At 47.0% G+C, this 21013-nt stretch overlaps 1 pseudogene; it reads right to left on the reverse strand.

The window, feature by feature from the left end:
- Positions 1-9357: 9357 nt before the first annotated feature.
- On the reverse strand, positions 9358-12289 carry LOC139256043 (interferon-induced protein with tetratricopeptide repeats 5 pseudogene; annotated as a pseudogene).
- Between the last annotated feature and the right edge of the window lie 8724 nt (positions 12290-21013).

Below are 21013 nucleotides of genomic sequence, written 5' to 3' on the forward strand. Positions count from 1 at the left end.
TAACCTTTTATGTGGCACCTTGTCAAATGCCTTCTGGAAGTCCAAATACACCACATTCACTGGATCCTCTTTATCCACCCTGTTCATTAGATTCTCAAAGAATTCCAGCAAATTTGTCAACATGACTTCCCGTTCATAAATCCATGCTGACTCTGCCTGACCGAATTATGTTTTTCTAAATGTCCTGCTACTGCTTCTTTAATAATGGACTCCAACATTTTCCCAACTACAGATGTGAGGCTAACTGGTCTACAGTTTCCTGCTTTTTGTCTGCCTCCTTTTTTAAATAGGGGCATTGCATTTGCAGTTTTCCAATCTGCTGGGACCTCTCCAGAATCCAGGGAATTTTGGTAAATTACAACCAATATCCCTGCCGCTTCTTCTCTTAAGACCCTAGGATGCAAGCCATCAGGTCCAGGGGATTTATTCGCCTTTAGTCCCATTATCTTACTGAGTACCACCTTCTTAGTGATTGTGATTGTGTTAAGTTCCTCCCCCCTATAGCCCTTGACTATTCACTGTTGGGATATTTTTCGTGTCCTCTACCGTAAAGACTGATACAAAATATTTGTTCAGAGTTTCTGCCATCTCCATGTTCCCCATTACTAATTCCCCCGTCTCGTCCTCTAAGGGACCAACATTTACTTTGGCCACTCTTTTCCTTTTTATATATCTATAGAAACTCTTGCTATCTGTTTTTATATTTCGTGCTCGTTTACTTTCATAGTCTATCTTCCCTTTCTTAATCATTTTTTGTCATTCTTTGCTGGCTTTTAAAAGCTTCCCAATCTTCTGTCCTCCCACTAGTTTTGGCCACATTGTGGCCCCAAGTTTCCACATGATTTGCTCCTGATTTTTAGGAGCAACTGGTGGAGAACGGAGTATCTTAGAAATCAGAATTCTCCACATTTAAGTTTTCTGCAGTTCTAGTCAGGTAGAACAGTTTCACTTTTGAACAGAATTTTTTTTTCAAAAGGGGGCGTGTCTGGCCACTGACGCCTGATTTGAAAGTTTCCACAGTAAAAACGTACTCCAAAGTAACTTAGAATGGAGCAAGTGAAGATTTTAGTACGCTTGAAGAAACCTTGTCTACACATTAAAAAATCAGGCGCAGGTTACAAATTAGGCGTCGGGAACGAGGTGGGGGGGGGGGGGGGAGAAGGGAAGTCATTACATTCTACAATCAATCCTTAGTTATACTTATACAAATATTATACAAATAATTCCAACATAAATAAAAATTTACAAGCAAAGAAAAGATTAAATAAACCATGTTCCTACCTGTGTGAAAGTGCTTCAGGCAGGCCTTTCAGGCAGGGAGAAGGCTGCAGGAAGCCTCACAAGTTGAGGCAGCCGTTCCCGACGGCAGGCGGGGGGAGGCAGTGAGGGCCCGACCGACGGCAGGCGGGGGGGAGGCAGTGAGGGGGGAGGCAGTGAGGGGGAGGCAGGGAGAAGGCTGCAGGAAGCCTCAGTGCTGATCATGGAAGGGCAATGTGGTTTTATTAAAAAATGTTAAAAATTGAACAGCTACAAAGAACTACAAAAATGGCCGAGTGCCAATGTTTCCTTCACACTGCGAGTGCGCGAACGCTCCAACGCGCACGCGCAGGGTTGCCGGCACAAAAAAAACTCATTTAAATGGTACCCGCCCCCTCCGACTTACAAAATCGGCGCGAGTGGTAGGCTCCGCCCCCTGGGCACCGCGCCAAGCCAACATCGAGCTGCAAAGTGCTCGAGAATAGCGCGTTTTTTTCAGGCGCCATTTTCAGCGCGTAAAACGGGCGCCCAGCTCGGAGGGGCGCCTCTTTTGCTGCGTGCGGAAACTTGGGGCCCACGTGTGGTGGCCCGGTATCGACTCTGACTTAGAGTCCTGTGTACGGCAATGCAGTGTGTGTGCTCAGTTGAGCAACACGCCCAGAGAGGCACCACTAAGTTTGTTGTTCTGGCCCTCCAGACCATGGTCAAGAATCCATCTCGACTATGCGGGCCTGTTTCTCAGTAAAATGTTCCTGGTAGTGGTGGATGCTTTTTCAAAATAGATTGAATGTGAAATAATGTCAAGAAGCACCGCCACCGCCACCATTGAAAGCCTGAGGGCCATGTTTGCCACTCACAGCCTGCCTGACATACTGGTCAGTGACAACTGGCCATGTTTCACCAGAGCCGCATTTAAAGAATTCATGACCCACAATGGGATCAAACATGTCACTTCGGCCCCGGTTAATCCAGCCTCCAATGGGCAGGCAGAGCGGGCAGTACAAACCATCAAACAGAGTCTTAAACGAGTCACAGAAGGCTCACTCCAAACCCGCCTGTCCCGAGTACTGCTCAGCTACCGCACGAGACTGAGCTACTCATGAAAAGGACACTTAAAGCCAGACTCTCGCTGGTTCACCCCAACCTGCATGATCAGGTAGAGAGCAGGCGGCAGCAACAAAATGTAACCGATGGTCGCGCCACTGTGTCACGGGAAATTGATCTGAATGACCCAGTTTATGTGCTAAACTATAGACATGGTCCCAAGTGGATCGCGGGCATGGTGATAGCTAAAGAAGGGAGTAGGGTGTTTGTAGTCAAACTAGACAATGGACAAATTTGCAGAAAGCACCTGGACCAAACGAGGCTGCGGTTCACAGACTGCCCTGAACAACCCACAGCAGACACCACCTCTTTCGAGCCCAAAACTCACATCCAAAGGATCAACGACACCACGCTGGACCAGGAAATCGAACCCATCACGCCCAACAGCCCAGCAAGGCCAGGCTCACCCAGTAGCCCTGCAGGGCCAACAACACACCAGCCCAGCGGGGGCACAGCCAACACACCAGAACAGACATTTGTACCGAGGCGGTCCACCAGGGAAATAAAGGTTCCTGACCGCCTCACCTTGTAAATAGTTTTCACTTTGACTTTGGGGGGGAGTGATGTTGTGTATCTGTAAAGCATTCACTCCCATGTTCCGCCACCAGTGAGTGCATCCCCTGAAGTCCCAAGGGATCCCAGCATCGCTTGGGAGCACTGTATATAAGCCGATCCCTAAGGCCTGTTCCTCACTCTGGAGTGTCTTAATAAAGATTGAGGTCACTGTTACTTTAACCTCCCTGTGTGCAGCCTCATCTGTGTTTGGAACACAATAAAAGAGGTATGAGTAAGTATGAGGCCGAAGACCTGTGACTGCATATGGGAGTTAAAAGGCCTTGCTGGTGTCCTCAGGCTGAGTCGGGAGCTAAAAGGTGAGAGACGCTTGGATGGGCAGGGTATATCTGGGAAGGCTATAGAGAGCTTTGAGGGTCTCTGCAGCAATGAGGAGCATGACCTGGCACACATAGAGAAGGTATGGGCAGTGTGAAACAGTGAGGCTCACATCAAGGCATTGCAAAGATAATGTAACGGCTACTCACCCTGACGACCCTAGTCAGGTCATTGAATTTTTGCGACATTGAATCGCATTCCTCAGCACCATGTCACGGGCAGGAAAGTGCAAAGTGATACACTTTAGTACAAGGAGAGGCAATATAAACTAAAGGGTACAATTCTAAAGGGGGTGCCTGAACAGAGAGACCTGGGGGTATGTGTCCACAAATCGTTGAAGGTAGCAGGGCAGGTTGAGAAAGCGATTAAAAAAGCATACGTGATCCTGGGCTTCATAAATAGAGGCTTGGGCTCAATTTTCCCCAAAGCTGTTTTTTGGCGTACTTGAAGAGTTATGCCCCTTTTTTTGGGGCTCAAATATGCCAAAACAAAAATCATCCAACTTTCCCTGTCCGAATTGTTCAGTTTGGCGCTGCCTAGCCTGTCCTTGAGCTTTGGGGGTGGAGTCTATCTGTGCCAAAAAGCTGGTGTTGCCAGGGTAACGAGGGACACACTGCGGGCTGAGGCTGGAAAATGAAACGTACAACACATTCTGGCCGCTCACAGCAACCTGCACAAGCACCTCGCACGTTGCCGCAGTATTCCAGCATTAAATTATTAAAGTGTTTATGGCAAATGTCTATCAACCCTCCCCCGCTACCTCTCCCGGTACCCGGTGCCACTCCTAACCCTGGCCGAAGGGACTCCCTCCTCCCGGTGCCGGTTACCGCTGTTAGCCCTGGCCGTAGGACCTCCCCCTCCCGGTGCCGGTTACCGCTGTTAGCCCTGGCCGTAGGACCTCCTCCTCCCGGTGTCGGTTACCGCTGTTAGCCCTGGCCGAAGGGACTCCTCCTCCCGGTGCCGGTTACCGCTGTTAGCCCTGGCCGTAAGACCTCCCCCTCCCGGTGTCGGTTACCGCTGTTAGCCCTGGCCGTAAGACCTCCCCCTCCCGGTGCCGGTTACCGCTGTTAGCCCTGGCCGTAAGGACTCCCTCCTCCCGGTGTCGGTTACCGCTGTTAGCCCTGGCCGTAGGACCTTCCCCTCCCGGTGCCGGTTACCGCTGTTAGCCCTGGCCGTAGGACCTCCCCCTCCCGGTGCCGGTTACCGCTGTTAGCCCTGGCCGTAAGGACTCCCTCCTCCCGGTGTCGGTTACCGCTGTTAGCCCTGGCCGTAGGACCTTCCCCTCCCGGTGCTGGTTACCGCTGTTAGCCCTGGCCGTAGGACCTCCCCCTCCCGGTGCCGGTTACCGCTGTTAGCCCTGGCCGTAGGGCCTCGCCCTCCCGGTGCCGGTTACCGCTGTTAGCCCTGGCCGTAGGACCTTCCCCTCCCGGTGTCGGTTACCGCTGTTAGCCCTGGCCGTAGGACCTCCCCCTCCCGGTGCCGGTTTCCGCTGTTAGCCCTGGCCGTAGGACCTCCCCCTCCCGGTGCCGGTTACCGCTGTTAGCCCTGGCCGTAGGACCTCCCCCTCCCGGTGCTGGTTACCGCTGTTAGCCCTGGCCGTAGGACCTCCCCCTCCCGGTGCCGGTTACTGCTGTTAGCCCTGGCCGTAGGGCCTCGCCCTCCCGGTGCCGGTTACCGCTGTTAGCCCTGGCCGTAGGACCTCCCCCTCCCGGTGCCGGTTACCGCTGTTAGCCCTGGCCGTAGGACCTCCTCCTCCCGGTGCCGGTTACCGCTGTTAGCCCTGGCCGTAGGACCTCCCCCTCCCGGTGCCGGTTACCGCTGTTAACCCTGGCCGTAGGACCTCCCCCTCCCGGTGCCGGTTACCGCTGTTAGCCCTGGCCGTAGGACCTCCCCCTCCCGGTGCCGGTTACCGCTGTTAGCCCTGGCCGTAGGGCCTTCCCCTCCCGGTGCCGGTTACCGCTGTTAGCCCTGGCCGTAGGACCTCCCCCTCCCGGTGCCGGTTACCGCTGTTAGCCCTGGCCGTAGGGACTCCTCCTCCCGGTGCCGGTTACCGCTGTTAGCCCTGGCCGTAGGGCCTTCCCCTCCCGGTGCCGGTTACCGCTCCTAACTCTGGCCAGAAGGCCTCCCTCCCCTGCCGATACCAGTTGCTGCCCCTAACCATACCGAAAGGCCTCCCCTCTCCCCTCACTCCTCTCTCCCTCTCTGCTGCTGCTGTCCGGGCCGTGGAACTATATCTACACCACTGATTCTCTCACCTGCACCAATTTTGTTAACTGCCCAGAGGTTTTTCCAGAGTGGTCACATACGCCGTCCTCAGAAAAATTGGAGTAAATCGGAGCTAGCCAAACTTTCTGAAACGGCCAGAATTGCTGTGGGTGGCAGGTTACATCACCAATGAGGTAAAAAAAATCGTAGCCTAAAAATATCCTACCTCAGTGAATTCCGCTCATGCAGAAACTTTGGGAAAATTTGGAGATTTTAATTTGCTCCAAAAAAAAGATGTAGGCCAAAAAAATGGCGCAGATAATTGGGGAAAATTGAGCCCATAGAGCATAAAAGCAAGGAAGCTATGATGAACCTTTATAAAACACTGGTTGGCCTCAACTGGAGTATTGTCCAATTCTGGGCACCACACTTTAGGAAGGATGTGAAGGCTTTAGAGAGGGTGCAGAAAAGATTTACAAGAATGATTCCAGGGATGAATGACTTCAGTTACGTGGATTGACTGGAGATGCTGGGGCTATTCTCCTAAGAGCAGAGAAGGTTGAGAGAAGATTTGATCGAGGTGTTCAAAATCATGAGGGATCGAGACAGAGTAGATCGAGAGAAACTGTTCCCATTGGCAGAAGGGTCTGGAACTAGAAGTCACAGATTTAAGGCGATTGGCAGAAGGCCCAAAGGCGACATGAGGAAAAACTGAGTGGCTATGATCTGGAACGCTCGGCCTGAAAGGGTGCTGGGGGTGGATTCAATCGTAGCTCTCAAAAGGGAATTGGATAGGTTCCTGAAGTAAAACAATTGCAGTGCTACGGGGAAAGGGCGGGGAAGTGGGACTAGCTGAAGTGCTCTTGCAGAGAGCCGGCACGGGCTCAATGGGCCGAATGGCCTCCTCTTGTGCTGTAACCATTCTATGCTTCTATGATTTTATGCTTTTAAGGCCCCCCTCCCGTGTTATTAAAATTCCACGGACTCTCTGTAACACAACAGCAGTATTTTTTCTGTATAAAAAAGTTCTACAATTAAACATATATTATTATTATTTCTTTCTATTAACTTAATGTGAAACTTTTGCTGGTGCTGATCAACGATTCTGTCAAGAAGTGAAGGTATCTTCGACAAACATAACCATATCCAATCCTCAATGTTCATCCTGGCTCAGTACATACTCGGCGAGAGGAGGAGGCAGTTTTGGCGGGCCCGGTGATTGTCCTTCTTCTCTTACCCGCTGGTGCAGGGCCCAGTTGCTCAAGGTGACATGCGGCTGTTAGTCCATCAGCTGTGTGCCAGAGTGAGGCGGGGGTGAGGGGAACGGGCAACGGATCGAGGCTCGGGTAGGTGTGAGGGCACCGGATCGAGGCTCGGGTAGGTGTGAGGGCCCCGGATCGAGGCTCGGGTAGGTGTGAGGGCCCCGGATCGAGGCTCGGGTAGGTGTGAGGGCCCCGGATCGAGGCTCGGGTAGGTGTGAGGGCACCGGATCGAGGCTTGGGTAGGTGTGAGGGCACCGGATCGAGGCTTGGGTAGGTGTGAGGGCCCCGGATCGAGGCTCGGGTAGGTGTGAGGGCCCCGGATCGAGGCTCGGGTAGGTGTGAGGGCCCCGGATCGAGGCTCGGGTAGGTGTGAGGGCCCCGGATCGAGGCTCGGGTAGGTGTGAGGGCCCCGGATCGAGGCTCGGGTAGGTGTGAGGGCCCCGGATCGAGGCTCGGGTAGGTGTGAGGGCCCCGGATCGAGGCTCGGGTAGGTGTGAGGGCCCCGGATCGAGGCTCGGGTAGGTGTGAGGGCCCCGGATCGAGGCTCGGGTAGGTGTGAGGGCCCCGGATCGAGGCTCGGGTAGGTGTGAGGGCCCCGGATCGAGGCTCGGGTAGGTGTGAGGGCCCCGGATCGATTGGTGTGAGGGCCCCGGTTCGAGGCTCGGGTAGGTGTGAGGGCCCCGGATCGAGGCTCGGGTAGGTGTGAGGGCCCCGGATCGAGGCTTGGGTAGGTGTGAGGGCCCCGGATCGAGGCTCGGGTAGGTGTGAGGGCCCCGGTTCGAGGCTGGGATGAGGGGCGTGGGCACCGTATCGAGGCTGGGGCGAGGGTTGTGAGCACACCGTATCGAGGTTGGGGTGAGGGACGTGGGCCCCGGATCGAGGTTGGGATGAGGGGCGTGGGCACCATATCTAGGAGGGGTGAGGGATGTGAGCACCAGGTCGAGGCTGGGATGAGGGGCTTGGGCCCCGGATCAAGTTTGGGATGAGGGGCGTGGGCCCTGTATCGAGGTTGGGGTGAGGGTGTAGTGCCGGGTTACAGCTGCGAACCCCCTTGTGTCTGTGTGAGCGACGATGCTGAGTTACTGGCCTTTGGCCAAATCGAATGGCCGTGGATTTAAAAGTTAATTAGAGAGAGAGAGACGCGTAGGTGGATTGCACAAGGCCCACATTTTACACATTCTCGGGTTTGTCCACTTGAAAGCTTCTCATGGACCCCTAGTGGGCCACGGACTCCTGGTTGAGAACCCCTGATCTAGATTACATAACAACTTCCTGGGGGTGATTTTAAACCCTCCCACTTGGTGGAAACTGGGTAAGTAAAGAACATAGGAACATGGGGCTAGAAATCTGTGTCCTGAGCACTACTCCGTAGTGACATTAAATGGCACTAAAACGCCAGTGGCCAATATTTCGCCAGCTGCTGGCAGGGTCCGTGACGGTGGCTGTTTTGGTCCTGACCTTTGCGCTGCCGGTTACTGGCAGAGCCATGCCGGACAAAATGGCAGCGTTGTGATGTCAATCGACGTACAACGCCAACTTAACGTCACAACCGTGAAAATCACCCCGAGCACTGAATTCAGCAAGCAGGCTGACAGTGGTGATGTCGGCACCTCTTAAAGGGACACACACATCTTTCAGGTAAGTTTGTATTTAAACTTTTGGACTGGGAATTTTTGGATTTTATTGAAGCCCTTGCCTGTCTTACTGATGTCATGCAGTGCTACCCCAGTGGCTGCAGCATGGCTGGTGGAAGGCTGCTGACTTTCAGTGGGGGACACTGCAAATGGCCTTGCTGGTCGACCTTGAGGAGCTGGTGGCTGGGTGTGTCAAATCAATCTTCTTGCTTTTCGTCACTCTCCTCTCCCTCGTCTTGGTCAACCACTGGATGGAAAGGTGCATTTCTTGGGTGTGTGAAATGAGGAAAGCACAAGGGTGGAGTTGTGGGGACGGGAGGGCAGGAAAGCAAGAGGTGCATGCCAGAAGGAGGATTCTGTATGAGGATACCAGCATCTTGTATCCCTTCAGCCCCACCGCTGGCCAAGAGCTCAGCCATGCCCCTGCCAAGAATGGTCTGCACCAGCTCCTCCAAGGGGATGAGGGACGGCTAGGAATGGGAGATGTGCCTCGTGATTGGTACAAATTACTGGTAGGTGAGTGATTGGGGGTCGTGCATTGAGCAGTGTGTGAGGTGAGTGGTGCAGTTGGTAGGGGAGGGCTTTTGAAGATACATTCATTGATCTTGACCAGCGGTCTGAGGCCATGAAGCTTCTTTGAGCACCGGAGTCAGATGGTGGGGGTGACACTGCTGGCAGTGATGGCTTCGGTGATGTTCTCCCACATCATTCTTTCTGGAGGGCCTCCTGGCCCCTGTGGGTAGAGGACCTCTCTTGCAGTGTTGACCCCCATGCACAAAGCTGGAGTGCTGCGTACTGACCCTGAGTGCCCCTTCCCTGGCTTACTGAGCCACTTGTGTTAGTGCTGAAGCACTTTTACCATTTTTTGACGTTAGGAAGGGCATTCAGCTTTAAGAGCTGAATATTCACATTTTAGACTTCTTATTAATGTTAATTTTTTTTTGAAAGGAAGATAGGGCTGAAAACAGTATTGTTTCATTGGATTTTAATTTGTATTACTTCTGAGTGCAAGGCCCCTTTAATTCACGGGCCTTTTCATTGCCCACAGTTCCATCCCGAGCTCCACAGCGTTGCTTCCAGATGCTGTGTGAAGCTCGAATGCCGTACCTGGACAGGAACTTCGGGTTGGATGCCTCCACTAACCTCACCAGGGTGGCGTTGCATGGAAGGTAAGTGCTGCACCACCAATCTCCAGCTTCCCAGACGAATTTTGTCCTGTTAGCGTTGCGGCCATTTTCAACGGTCGTTAACTGCAGTTGCCGGTGACACCAATAACTTTCCTGGCGAACACGAATTTCTCCCCCAAAGGATCATAGGAACAGGAGTCAGCCATTATCTGTAGAAACGGTTGAGTTTCCCATTCCCCTCGCCACTCACCCACCCAAAATCCATCTGGAGTTAAAATTGGGGCCAATGTAATGTGTACTATTGTTTTAAAAATGGTCCCTGTAATTCATAAACAACTATGATGTCTCTGTCTCAGTGGTTCAATTAACTCTAATTCCCTAAAACCCACATTATTTTATTTATTTCCACATATAGCAAAGGTCTAAGGATATGGAAACAAATCCTATTTGGTTAGTGCACCAGTGGTGTTAATATTCTTGAATGAAGCACAGGAACTTAGAATAATTACAAGAAGATTATTGTTTGAAAATTATACACACTTGAGTAAATTGCTACTTTGAAAGAAAGTGCCCGCAGGATATAATATGTGAAGCGAGTACCCTACCAAATCTGCTCATAGATCTGAGAGTATTAATGCATCCTTCAAATGTTTTAGCTAGGAAATAGTCAGCGTTGCCAAGATAGAAAGGCGTAATTCAGAGAGAGCACTTAGATATTCTTCATTGCCACAATCAAACTCCAAGGCCTTTTCAAAGCACTCAATAGCTTTGTACTTCTCCCCATCCAACTGGTGCAGTAACCCAAGAACACCAAAGGCCTTGCTGTCTCTGGGATTCCTATGAAGTCGTCTTTCTGCTATCTTCTCCAAGTTTTTATAACACCTTGTCTGTTGTATTGAGTCGTATCTGACTTTCACTCCTTCCAGAAAACGGCTGATGGCATTTGATTCAGATCTTTTCTGGTACAGTTCAAATAAACCAGCCTCTAAACATATTGCCTGTTTATTTTCCGGACGAGTATCTTCCAATTTCATTAGATTGCTGTAGATCAACTCTGCTTTGAGATATTCTTCATTTAATGAACAGATTCCTGCAAAATCCAGTTGTAGTTGAATAGATGTTACTGGGCGGGACTGAAATGCCTTTTCAAAATGGTACTTGCATTTATTGATTAAGTCAGCTTTCTGTTGAAAAGCAGGATTGCGAGGGTCTTTGCTGCCTGGATATTTGATCAGTTGAAATATTCTATTTCTGTAACACTGACCTATTTGGTGGTGTAAGAAGATAGAGTTTGGGCTAATTTCTAAAGCTGTCTTCAACAGCTCCACAGCTTTTTCCACATCTCCATTAATTCTGTAAAGTTTTGCTGCATAACGAGTTACATATGGAAGATCAGGGGACTTCTGCAATGCTTGTTCAACTAATTTCAGTGCTTCCTCCTTTTGATTGAACTCTTGTAGTTTTAGAGCCAACAGCACCATGGCTACAGAGTCATCTGGATCAAGTTCCAGCACACGTCGCAACTGCTTCACTGATTGGCTGCGGTCACCACTCTCTGGGGTACCAGAAATCCCTTCCAGACGGAACAGAACAGTCGCATAGCCAACGTTCCATTCAGTGTCATCAGGATCATCCTCCAGAGCCTTCTCAAAACATTCCTTTGCCTCTTCATAGTATTGACTAGAAGTCAACAGTGACCAACCCTTCTCCCCGTATACTTCAGGTATCAGTGCTGTATACCGAGAGCCATCAGTAAATTGTTTACAGATCATCTCCAGCTTGTCGAGGTGGGACTGGGCCTCTGTCAGTTGGCCCATGTGATAATATACCCAGGCATAGTTTCCATAGGTGATGATGCATCTTCTTTCAAATTCATGTTCATGGTCCTCCCTCAGAATCTTTTCAGCTTCCTCTAAGTTTTGAATTGCCTCTTCACAGTTGCCTTGCAGACAGTATACAAAAGCGAGGTGGTTGTAAGACCTGGCCTGATATTTCACACCCGCCTGTATTGAATCTTGCAATCTATACTTCATGTCGTCCAAGTCAATGTTTTCTTTCTGTGGGCCCCACGTGAAGTGACATTGAAGCCAATCGAGACTCACTTTCAACAAATCCTTCTGTGTGTTGCTGCAAGAGAACAAAATAATAATCCATTTTATCTGCAACTCTAACTTATCCTTTTTGCATTTTGATGCTTGTGATTAATTCTACCATTCACCTTTGATTAGCACGAGATGACACAGCAGGGATAGTTAGCAATGGTACATTATTAATTATGGCATTTAATTTATATTCCAGTAGTGGATTGTGGTGCTGACTCTCAATACTGCAGTTACAGGTGAATTGCAATCAGTATCACTTGTGTAGTGTAACTTGTCCATATTATAGTTTCACAATGAATCTGAGAACTTCTGTCATTTGCATCATTCTTTCAAAGAGCTGGCACAGGCACAATGGGCCAAGCGTCCTCCGTCTGTGCTGTATCCTTCCATGGTTCTATGATTTTGTGAATGAGCCAGCGACTGAGATTGAAAATTCTGAACTGTGGGAATGAGTTCTTTTTAAAATCACTGCTGAAGAGGCCAGAAAATCCACTGAAAATGGGATGCACAAGAATCAATCATGAGAGCGAGTGGCACTGAAATTCTGGTCCGAGGTTTCTTTCGAACGAACGTCTCCGACCGGAGAGTTTTTACAAAATTACCTGGGGGTCCCGGAGACGCCTCGGATTCCGGTGGGGAGGCCTTCTCTTCCCGCGCTGCGAAGCGCGCTCCCGTCCTCCAGGTTCCCACGCAGAAGATGCAGTCATGTGTGACTGCACAGCCAATCAGGTACCGTATTCCACAGCATTCTCATTAATAGCAATGGGAGCTCCGTATCTACCAGTTCTCATCGCTATTAATGAGAAAAAAAAAACAAACACACTAAACACCACATTAAAAAATAAAAAACACACCTCACATAAATAAAATTAATTGAAATCAAAGTTAATAAATGTTTTAGAAAAAAAAATATTTTTCCGATTATTTAAAAAGTTTTGTAATTAGGTTTAAAAATAAACTTACCTTAGTGGGCAGGGTTTTTCACATAAAAATTTGTTTTTAAATTTGATTTTGATACGTTTTTATTTTGTTTTAAAACTCTTACGCTGGTAAAAGTAGGCTATGCACCTGCTTTTACCAGGCACAAGAGCTTTCAGGACATTAGCTGGGCAAGATATGGGTAAATACTGCAATTTTGCCGATGCGAATGTCCTGGCTGTGGGGATATGGATAATCTGTCAAGCCAGAGCTTGACAGATCGGAAAAGCCGGTTTTCGCTGCATGTGCGCTGCGCGACGAAAACCGGCTTTTGCGATGCCTTCCTGGGTCAGTAGAGACTCCACACGGAGCCGGGGAGGCCGGAATTTGTGCCCCAATGTGAGGGCACTTGGACAAGTGTAAGCTGATCAAAAAGAGTCAGCAGGATTTGTGAAGGATAGTTCATGTCTGACTAAGCTAGCCTAATATTTTGAGGAGGTCTCTAGCATGGTGGAGCGTTTATGTATGCTGTCTATATGGACTTCCAGAAGGCATTTGATAAGGTTCCACACAAGAGATTATTAGCAAAAATGAGAGCACATGGAATTGGTCGTACCGTTATGACATGGGTTGGTAATTGGTTGGGAGTTAGGAAACCGATAGTAGGGAGAAAGTGAATCATCTCTGATTGGTGGGATGTGACAAGTGGTGTTCTCCAGACATCTGCTCAGGGACCTCACCATATACATCAGTGACTTGGATGAAGGAATAGTGAGTTGTATATCCAGATTTGAAGATGCCATAAGTTAGGAGACACAGTAAGTTGGGTGAGAGGAGCAGGAGTTTATAAAGGGGCATAGAGAGATAAGATAATGATCATTCCCAAGGTGCTTGGAGCATTATAAAACTAAACTTGACAGAGCCGCATAATGAGATGATAGAACGTGTGACCAAAATGTTGGTCAAAGAGCTAGTCTCTAAGGGGCATCTCAAAGGAGGAAAAGGAGGTTGAGAATCAGAGAGGTTGAGGGAGGGAATTCCAGAACTTAAAGCCCAGGCAGCTGAAGGAACAGCCGGCAATGGTGAGGCGAATGAAATGAGAGATACACATGAGGCCAGAGATGGAGGAAATTATCATTAACGTAGAAAACAATTTCCTGTTATCCAAACAAGAAGGATAACAGCCTAAAGAGGGCTAGAAAAATGACCAAGAGATAGGTGTATTGCCGAAATAAGAAGGAATACAACCTAAAAGGGGGAGGCAGTGGTGGTACCCAGGATGTTTAGGAAAACTGGCCAGTGAGATAAAATGAAGATCAAGGGGGCTCTCTGGGATATGGGGCAAAAGGGTCCCGTGTATAAATGCTAGCAGGATTGATGAAAAATAAAATCGACACTTCCAGTCGGAGTAACCAGATTAGAGAGGCAAGCAGTATTGTTACTACTGCTGGATGTTAGAGGGGTCCAATGGCTTGGAAACAGTATACGGAATCTGGTGGAGGGGTAAATGTACCCAGACAGAAAATGGCATGCATTAAGTTGCTGAAAATACATCGGATAAGCAGTATTTGGTGTGAATGTCTGTCTTTAAGTGGAAGAGTTCGCATGGAAGCTTTCTTGACTGTTGAATTCACGAAGGACAGCTTGTTTATCAAAAGATAAAAGATGCAACCTTGAAAGCTACAGCTGCTAAAGGAAACCATTGAACATCTAAATGGAAAAAAAGTGTTTGCAATTGTCTTATGTAGTTTAAATTAACAAATTCACGGAGACATAAACCCTCTGTGTAAAATGTTTGTTTTATATAAAAACTAATTTGAAGAAAGGAGATTTAAATGGAAAATGATGCAACTTACTGGATACTAGTTTATATTGGCTGTGAAAAAGATATTGGTTTAATTGGAGGGTAATTAACCAATGAAAGTCGAACTTTCATAATGGCCACAGTGAAATCTCGGCTTTGTTTCAAAGTGTGAATATGGGAAAAGAGATAAAAAGACACTCTGTGTTGATAATGATTTTAAATTATGAGAAAGTTTCACTGCAATAAAGGAGATTTAAATTTTGGGTTTGAAAACCTTTTCAAAATGGACGGTGCTTATTGAGGAAAAAGTCCCGAACAATCTAAACAAGCAAGAGAGGGTTTTGGAGATAACGAGGAGAAAAGATCTAAGCTATGCGATCTCAGCAAAGGAAGGAAAAAAACTGGGAATTAGAAAATATGTTGCTACAGATTTTTTTTAAAGATGGAACCAGCACGGAAGTTTGAGCTTTTGTGCCGAGAGAAATAAAACACAAGATTTGCTGAGTGAACGGGACCTTAAAAAACAAAATGCTGGAATGTATATAGCTTGTGTGAAAATGTAAAAAGTGTGGAAGTTTCCCTGATTGTTTGGACGATGATTTACAGAGCTAAGAAAAATAAACCACAGTTACCAGTACTTTATTTTAAATTGGATTTCAGTAAACAAAATAACTATTAAAAATGTCTGGTCTCGTTTTAAATCAATTAAAAAATCTTTGGTAAGTATTTGAATTGGAAGTTTAGAAACAATTGGAGTTTAATCTAAAATGCTGCCTTTTCTGATGAGAATGTTTTATTTAAAGCTAATGACAGCTTTACTAATGATTTCTGCTGTTTTAACGGATTCATAATTTCTAAGCAAGTTTTGAAGGCACAAAGACTTGGGGAAAACAATTCAGATATCGGTAAAGGTTTAAATGATTATCCGAAGTCACGTAATGACGTCAAGCCTTCTTACAAACCTGTAAAGGAGTTAACCCTTTCCATTGACAGCTGTTTTATACTGGACATTATTAAATTGGGTTTCTTAATAAAATAAATTAAAAAGCAAGGATGGCAGCCAGAAGACTCACCTGACAGACAGAGGAAATGATGGGATAGTCAGAATAAGAATAAAACGGAGAAAGCCTATGTAATAATACTCGCCTGCGACAGAGGGCCGATAAAAGAACTAGATTCTCAAACGAAACAAATTCCAGAGCTAGAAGCTGATAAATAAGCTGGAAGAGATAAAAGACAGGACCGGATGGATAGTGCAGTGCACAGCCATAGCAAAAAATGCAAAAATTCCTTCAGCACGTAATGTTTAAAGACGGACTAGGAGAAGCCCATCAAAAGATCATTAATTTGGGATTTAGAGTGCGGGATGAAATGTTGGAGTGAGCAGAACACGTAGAGGAGTTAAAGTCGGAACAAAGGGAGAAGATAGCAAAAATAGCAGCAGAGACGAAGGGGGAGGAGACACACCCCCGGGCAGCTCCCCTGATATGTTTTAGCTGCAATAAGGGAGGAGGCACAGGAAGGCGAGGCCTCCAACAGGCAAAGAAGGGAGCACCCTTTTGCAGTATGTGGATGATATCCTTATTGCCTCCAGCACAGAACAACAGCACGAACTAGCTTTAACTACAGTGCTAGGAGCTCGACAGAGTGCGGGATTAAAAATAAATCCTAGGAAGGTGCAGGTAGGAAGGAGCGAAGTAACAGATCTAGGATATATAATATCACAAGGGAAGAGACAGATGCCTGAGGACAGAAAGGAAACAATTCGATCAAGGCCCAGGCCAGGAACTGTGAAAGGGCTCAGGCAGGCACTAGGGCTATTCAACTACTGCAGAAAAAACAAATTCTCACAAGTGCTCCAGCCCTGGGATTAGCCGACCCGAATCGGAACTTTCACATCTATCTCACCACAGTAAAGATCATTACATGGGGGCAGGCATAGTTCAGTGCCATAGTAATATCGGGACAGGTACCCAGCATACCTTAGTACAATTGCTTAACACAGGAAGGCTAAAACCGGTATCCGACGCGCGAAGGGCTAGGTGGGAAGCAATGCTCTTACCCCCCCAACAGGACGGTAACAATAAAAGACAACTGTAAGAACCCTGCAGGGTGGATCATTACGCAGGGAGAGGAGCATCAGTGTAGCCCGACAGGAGAAGACAAGGGAAGTAGTCAGGCTTGAGGAGGTAGACATGGATCTATACGTAGATGGGTCTCGGCGCTATATCAACGGGACACTACTGACGGTAAGGGCAGTGGTAGATAGCAGCGGACAGGTTAGAAGGGAAGGACGGTTCGAAGTGGCTTATCAGCTCAAGTGGCTGAATTGGTGAATCTCACCAAGGCTCTGAGGCAGGCTAAGGGAAAAGGAGTAAACATCTATACAGACAGTCGGTGTGCTTTTGGAGTAGTGCATGATTATAAACACTCATCAACATCAACAGAGAAACGCATGGGCATACGAGGCAGCCAAGTGGGTGGCAGAGACAGGTACACTGGCCGGTGAAGCTCAGGTCACAGCATCGGGCCTGAGGAAGTAAACATGCTTTAGGTACAGGGAGAAGCCACTCCACAGGAAAAGGAGGGGTGGAAGCAGAGAGGGGCCCAACAAGGGACGGACAGGATATGGAGGAAAGATGGGAATGTAGTGGCCCCGGAATGCATCCAGGGGAGCCTATTAAATTGATACCACGGGTATGTCCATACAGGTAGAACCAACACGATAAGCTCGATGTCCAGATGCTGGTGGTGGAAGGGAATGGGTAGAGATATGGAGCACCACTGTAGAAGGTGCCTGACACATGCAAAATATAACTTGGGGGAAAAGTAAAGGTCAGAATGGGACATCAACCCCGACCGAAAGGACCCTGGGAAAACTTACAGATAGATTTTACTGGACCATTACCCAGCAACAAGGAGAAGACATACTGCCGAGTTATAATAGACCAGTTTACAAAGTGGTAAAGTGGGTAAGAGTATTGTTTCCCACCTAGCCCTTCGCGCGTCAGATACCGGTTTTAGCCTTCCTGTGTTACGTGTCCCGATATTACGATGCCAGTTTATTAATAGAAATAGACCAGTTTACAAAGCTTTTGCCACTAGAAATTGTTCAGCAGAAACCGTGGCCAGGATCCTAGCAGAAGAAATGCCACTTCAGCTGGACTCAGATCAAGGTACCCACTTCACAGGGAAGGTGATGAAACAGGCCTGCGCTTTACTAGGGATGAGGCAACGGTTCCATAGAACCTTAAAAGCAGCCCTAGTTAAAGCAATCGAGGAAACTGGAAAAGGTTGGGTAGAGATGTTACTAAAATACTGATGAAGCTCAGGGTAATCCCTAGTTGGATGACAGGACTGACACCCTTTGAACTAATGAGACTGCCAGAAGTCTTGGTTACAAGAAGCAAGGACGAAGGGCCTTATAAAGACAGGGGACAGAGGTTTGTGATGCAACTCTGTAAGCAGTTACATGACTTAAAAGCACAGGCTAGAGATCAGCAAGTAATCAAGGACTTTGAGAATGACTAAAGAACAGAAGGTCCAAATACCCCAAAGGGACCAATCAGGTGATGGTGAGGATGGTAAGGGACATGTGCGCCTGCGTAGTTATAAGGGGTATCGGCAAGTGGAAACACTGGACCCAGTTCAAAAAGCATGCTCACTAACTAACCAGTGACGACCGGGAAATACTGTGCAGCTTATCGAATGCTTTCTGGAAATCCAAATACACCACATCCACTGATTCTCCCTTATCTCCCCTGCTCGTTACATCCTCAAAGAAATCCAGCAAATTTGTCAAACATGATTTCTCTTTCATTAAACCATGCTGACTCTGCTTGTCTAAATTATGCTTTTCAAAATGTCCTGTTACTGCTTCCTTCATAATGGAATCGAGCATTTTCCCAATTACAGATTTTAGGCTAACTGGTCTGTAGTTTCCTGCTTTCTGTCTCCCTGCTTTTTTAAATAGGGGCATTATATTTGTGGTTTTCCAATCCACTGGACCTCCCCACAATCCAGGAAATTTTGGTAGGTCACAACCAATGTATCCACTATCTCTGCAGCTTCTTTTAAAACCCTGGGATGCAGGCTATCAGGTCCAGGGGACTTGTCCACCTTTAATCCCATTATTTTTCTGAGTACTTCTTCTTTAGTGACAGTGATTGTTTTAAGTTCCTCCCTCCCTATAGCCCCTTGATTATCTATTATTGGGATGTTTTTAGTGTCTTCTACTGTGAAGACTGACACAAAATATTTGTTCAAAGTCTCTGCCATTTCCTTGTTCCCCGTTATTAATTCTCATCCTCGAAAGGACCAACATTTACTTTAGCCACTCTCTTCATTTTTATACACCTGGAGAAACTCTTACTATTTGTTCTTATATTTCTTGTTAGTTTACTTTCATAATCTGTCTTCCCTCTCTTTATTATTGTTTTAGTCGTTCTTTGCTATGTAAATAAGCAATGGCAAACATTTAAAGATATAGTTCATAATTCTTAATGAACATGCATTCCCTTGAGGAATAAAAAGAACTCAGGAAAAATGATCTAACCATGTCTAACTTGAGAAATTAAGGATATTATTGGATTAAAAGAAGAAGCTTACACTGTTGCCAAAAAGCATAGTAATGCTGAGGATTGGGAGGGTTTTAGAAATCACCAAAGGGTGCTGAGAACATTGATAAAGAGGGAGAAATTAGAGAGTGCGAGTAAACTAGCAAGAAATGTACAAACAGATTGCAAGAGCTTCTACAAGTATGTAAAAAGGAAGAGATTAACAAAAGTAAACCTGGATCTCTTGGAGGCAGAGACAGGAGAAATAAGGAAATGGTGGGGAGGTTAAACAAATATTTTGTAGCTGTCTTCACAGTAGAGGTCACAAAAAAGATTCCGGAAATAGTGAGCAACCAAGAGTCCAATGTGATTGGGGAACTTAAAGTAATTAATATTAGTAAAGAGAATGTACTGGAGACATTAAGAGAACTAAAAGCCAACCAATCCCCTGGACCTGATGCCTGCACCCTAGGGTTGGAAAAGAGGTGGCTGCAGAGAGAGTGGATGAATTGGTTTTGATCTTCCAGGAGTTCCGAGATTCTAGAATGGCTTCTGTGGATTGCAAGGTAGGAAATATAACCCTGCTATTCAAGAAAGGAGGGAGAAAGCCTGACAAAATAGTAGGAAAATATTTGAAGCTATTATTCTGGATGTGGTAACAGGGCATTTAGAAACTCATAATATGATTAGGCAGAGTCAGTACGGTTTTATGAAAAGGAACTCGTGTTTGACAAATCTATCAGAGATTTTTGACGGTGTAACTAGCAGGGTAGATAAGGGGAAACCAGCGGATGCAGTATATTTGTATTTTAAGAAGGCATTCGATAAGGTGCCGCACAAGATGTTGTTACACCAGGTTAAGGCTCATAGGATTGGGGGCAATATATTAGCATGGATTGAGGATTGACTAACGGAGAGAAAACAGACAGTAGGACTAAACGGATCAATTGCGGCTTGGCAGGTTGTAACTAGAGGGTTGCCGCAAAGATCAGTACTTGGGCCTCAGCTATTTACAATCTATATCAATGACTGAGAAGAGGGGACCGAGTGTAAGGTATCCAAGTTTGCTGACAATATAAAGCTCGGTGGGAAAGTGAGCTGTAAGAAGGATTCAAAGAAACTGCAAAGGTTTATTGAGAGGTTTAGTGAATGGGCAGGAAGGTGGCAGATGGAGTATAATGTGGGGAAATGTGAGATTGTCCACTTTGGTAGGAAGAATAGCAAAGCAAAATATTTTTTAAATATTGAGAAGTTAGTAAATGTTGGTCTGCAGAGGGATTTGGGGGTCCTTGTACACGAATCACAAAGTTATTATGCAAGTACAGCAAGCAATTAGGAAAGCAAATGGTATGTTCGCCTTTATGGCAGACGGTTGGAGTGTAAGTAAGCCTTCCTACAATTAAATCGGGCTTTGGTGAGACCACACCTGGAGTACTGCGCACAGTATTGGTCTCCTCACCGAAGGGAGGATATAAAAGCAAAATACTGCAGATGCTGGAAATCTGAAATAAAAACAGAAAATGCTGGAAATACTCAGCAGGTCAGGCAGCACCTGTGGAGAGAGAAACAGAGTTAATGTTTCAGGTCAATGACCCTTCGTCAGAACTGGAAAAAGTTAAAGTTTAACAGGGTTTAAGCAAGTGCAGAGGCAGGGAAAGGGGGAGCGGAGGAAAGGCAAAGGTGATAGTCTAAAGGAGATGTAAATTGAAATAGCAGAATAATTAACTGTTTCTAACAACTGCTGTTGGAAAAAATGGGGGCAAAGGTTATGATGTGAACTTGTTAAACACAATGTTAAGTTCGGAAGGCTGTAATGTGCCTCAATGAAAGGTGAGCGGCTGGATTTTAGGCTTTTATGTCTTTGGGGCAATAATGTCGGCGGGGCGGGAATGTTAGTGACCGGGAATAGTTTGTGCCTCAGTCGGTAAGTTTAGGTAGCTGGGCCCTGCGTCAGTGGGTGCAGCTCTAAGGGAGATACTAGGATGGGAAACTCCCGAGCTAAAGAGCTCGCCTGAGAGCGCTACGAAAGACAACGGGTGGGGTGAAAAAAACCCGACAAAAACATTCCCAAAACATTGGCCACACCACCACAACACAAATCGCTGAAAAATGTAAATTTAAAACAACCACACTTACCTTAGGGGTCCATTACT

Source organism: Pristiophorus japonicus, chromosome 3, assembly GCF_044704955.1.
Source record: "Pristiophorus japonicus isolate sPriJap1 chromosome 3, sPriJap1.hap1, whole genome shotgun sequence".
Classification (NCBI taxonomy): Eukaryota; Metazoa; Chordata; class Chondrichthyes; family Pristiophoridae; genus Pristiophorus; species Pristiophorus japonicus.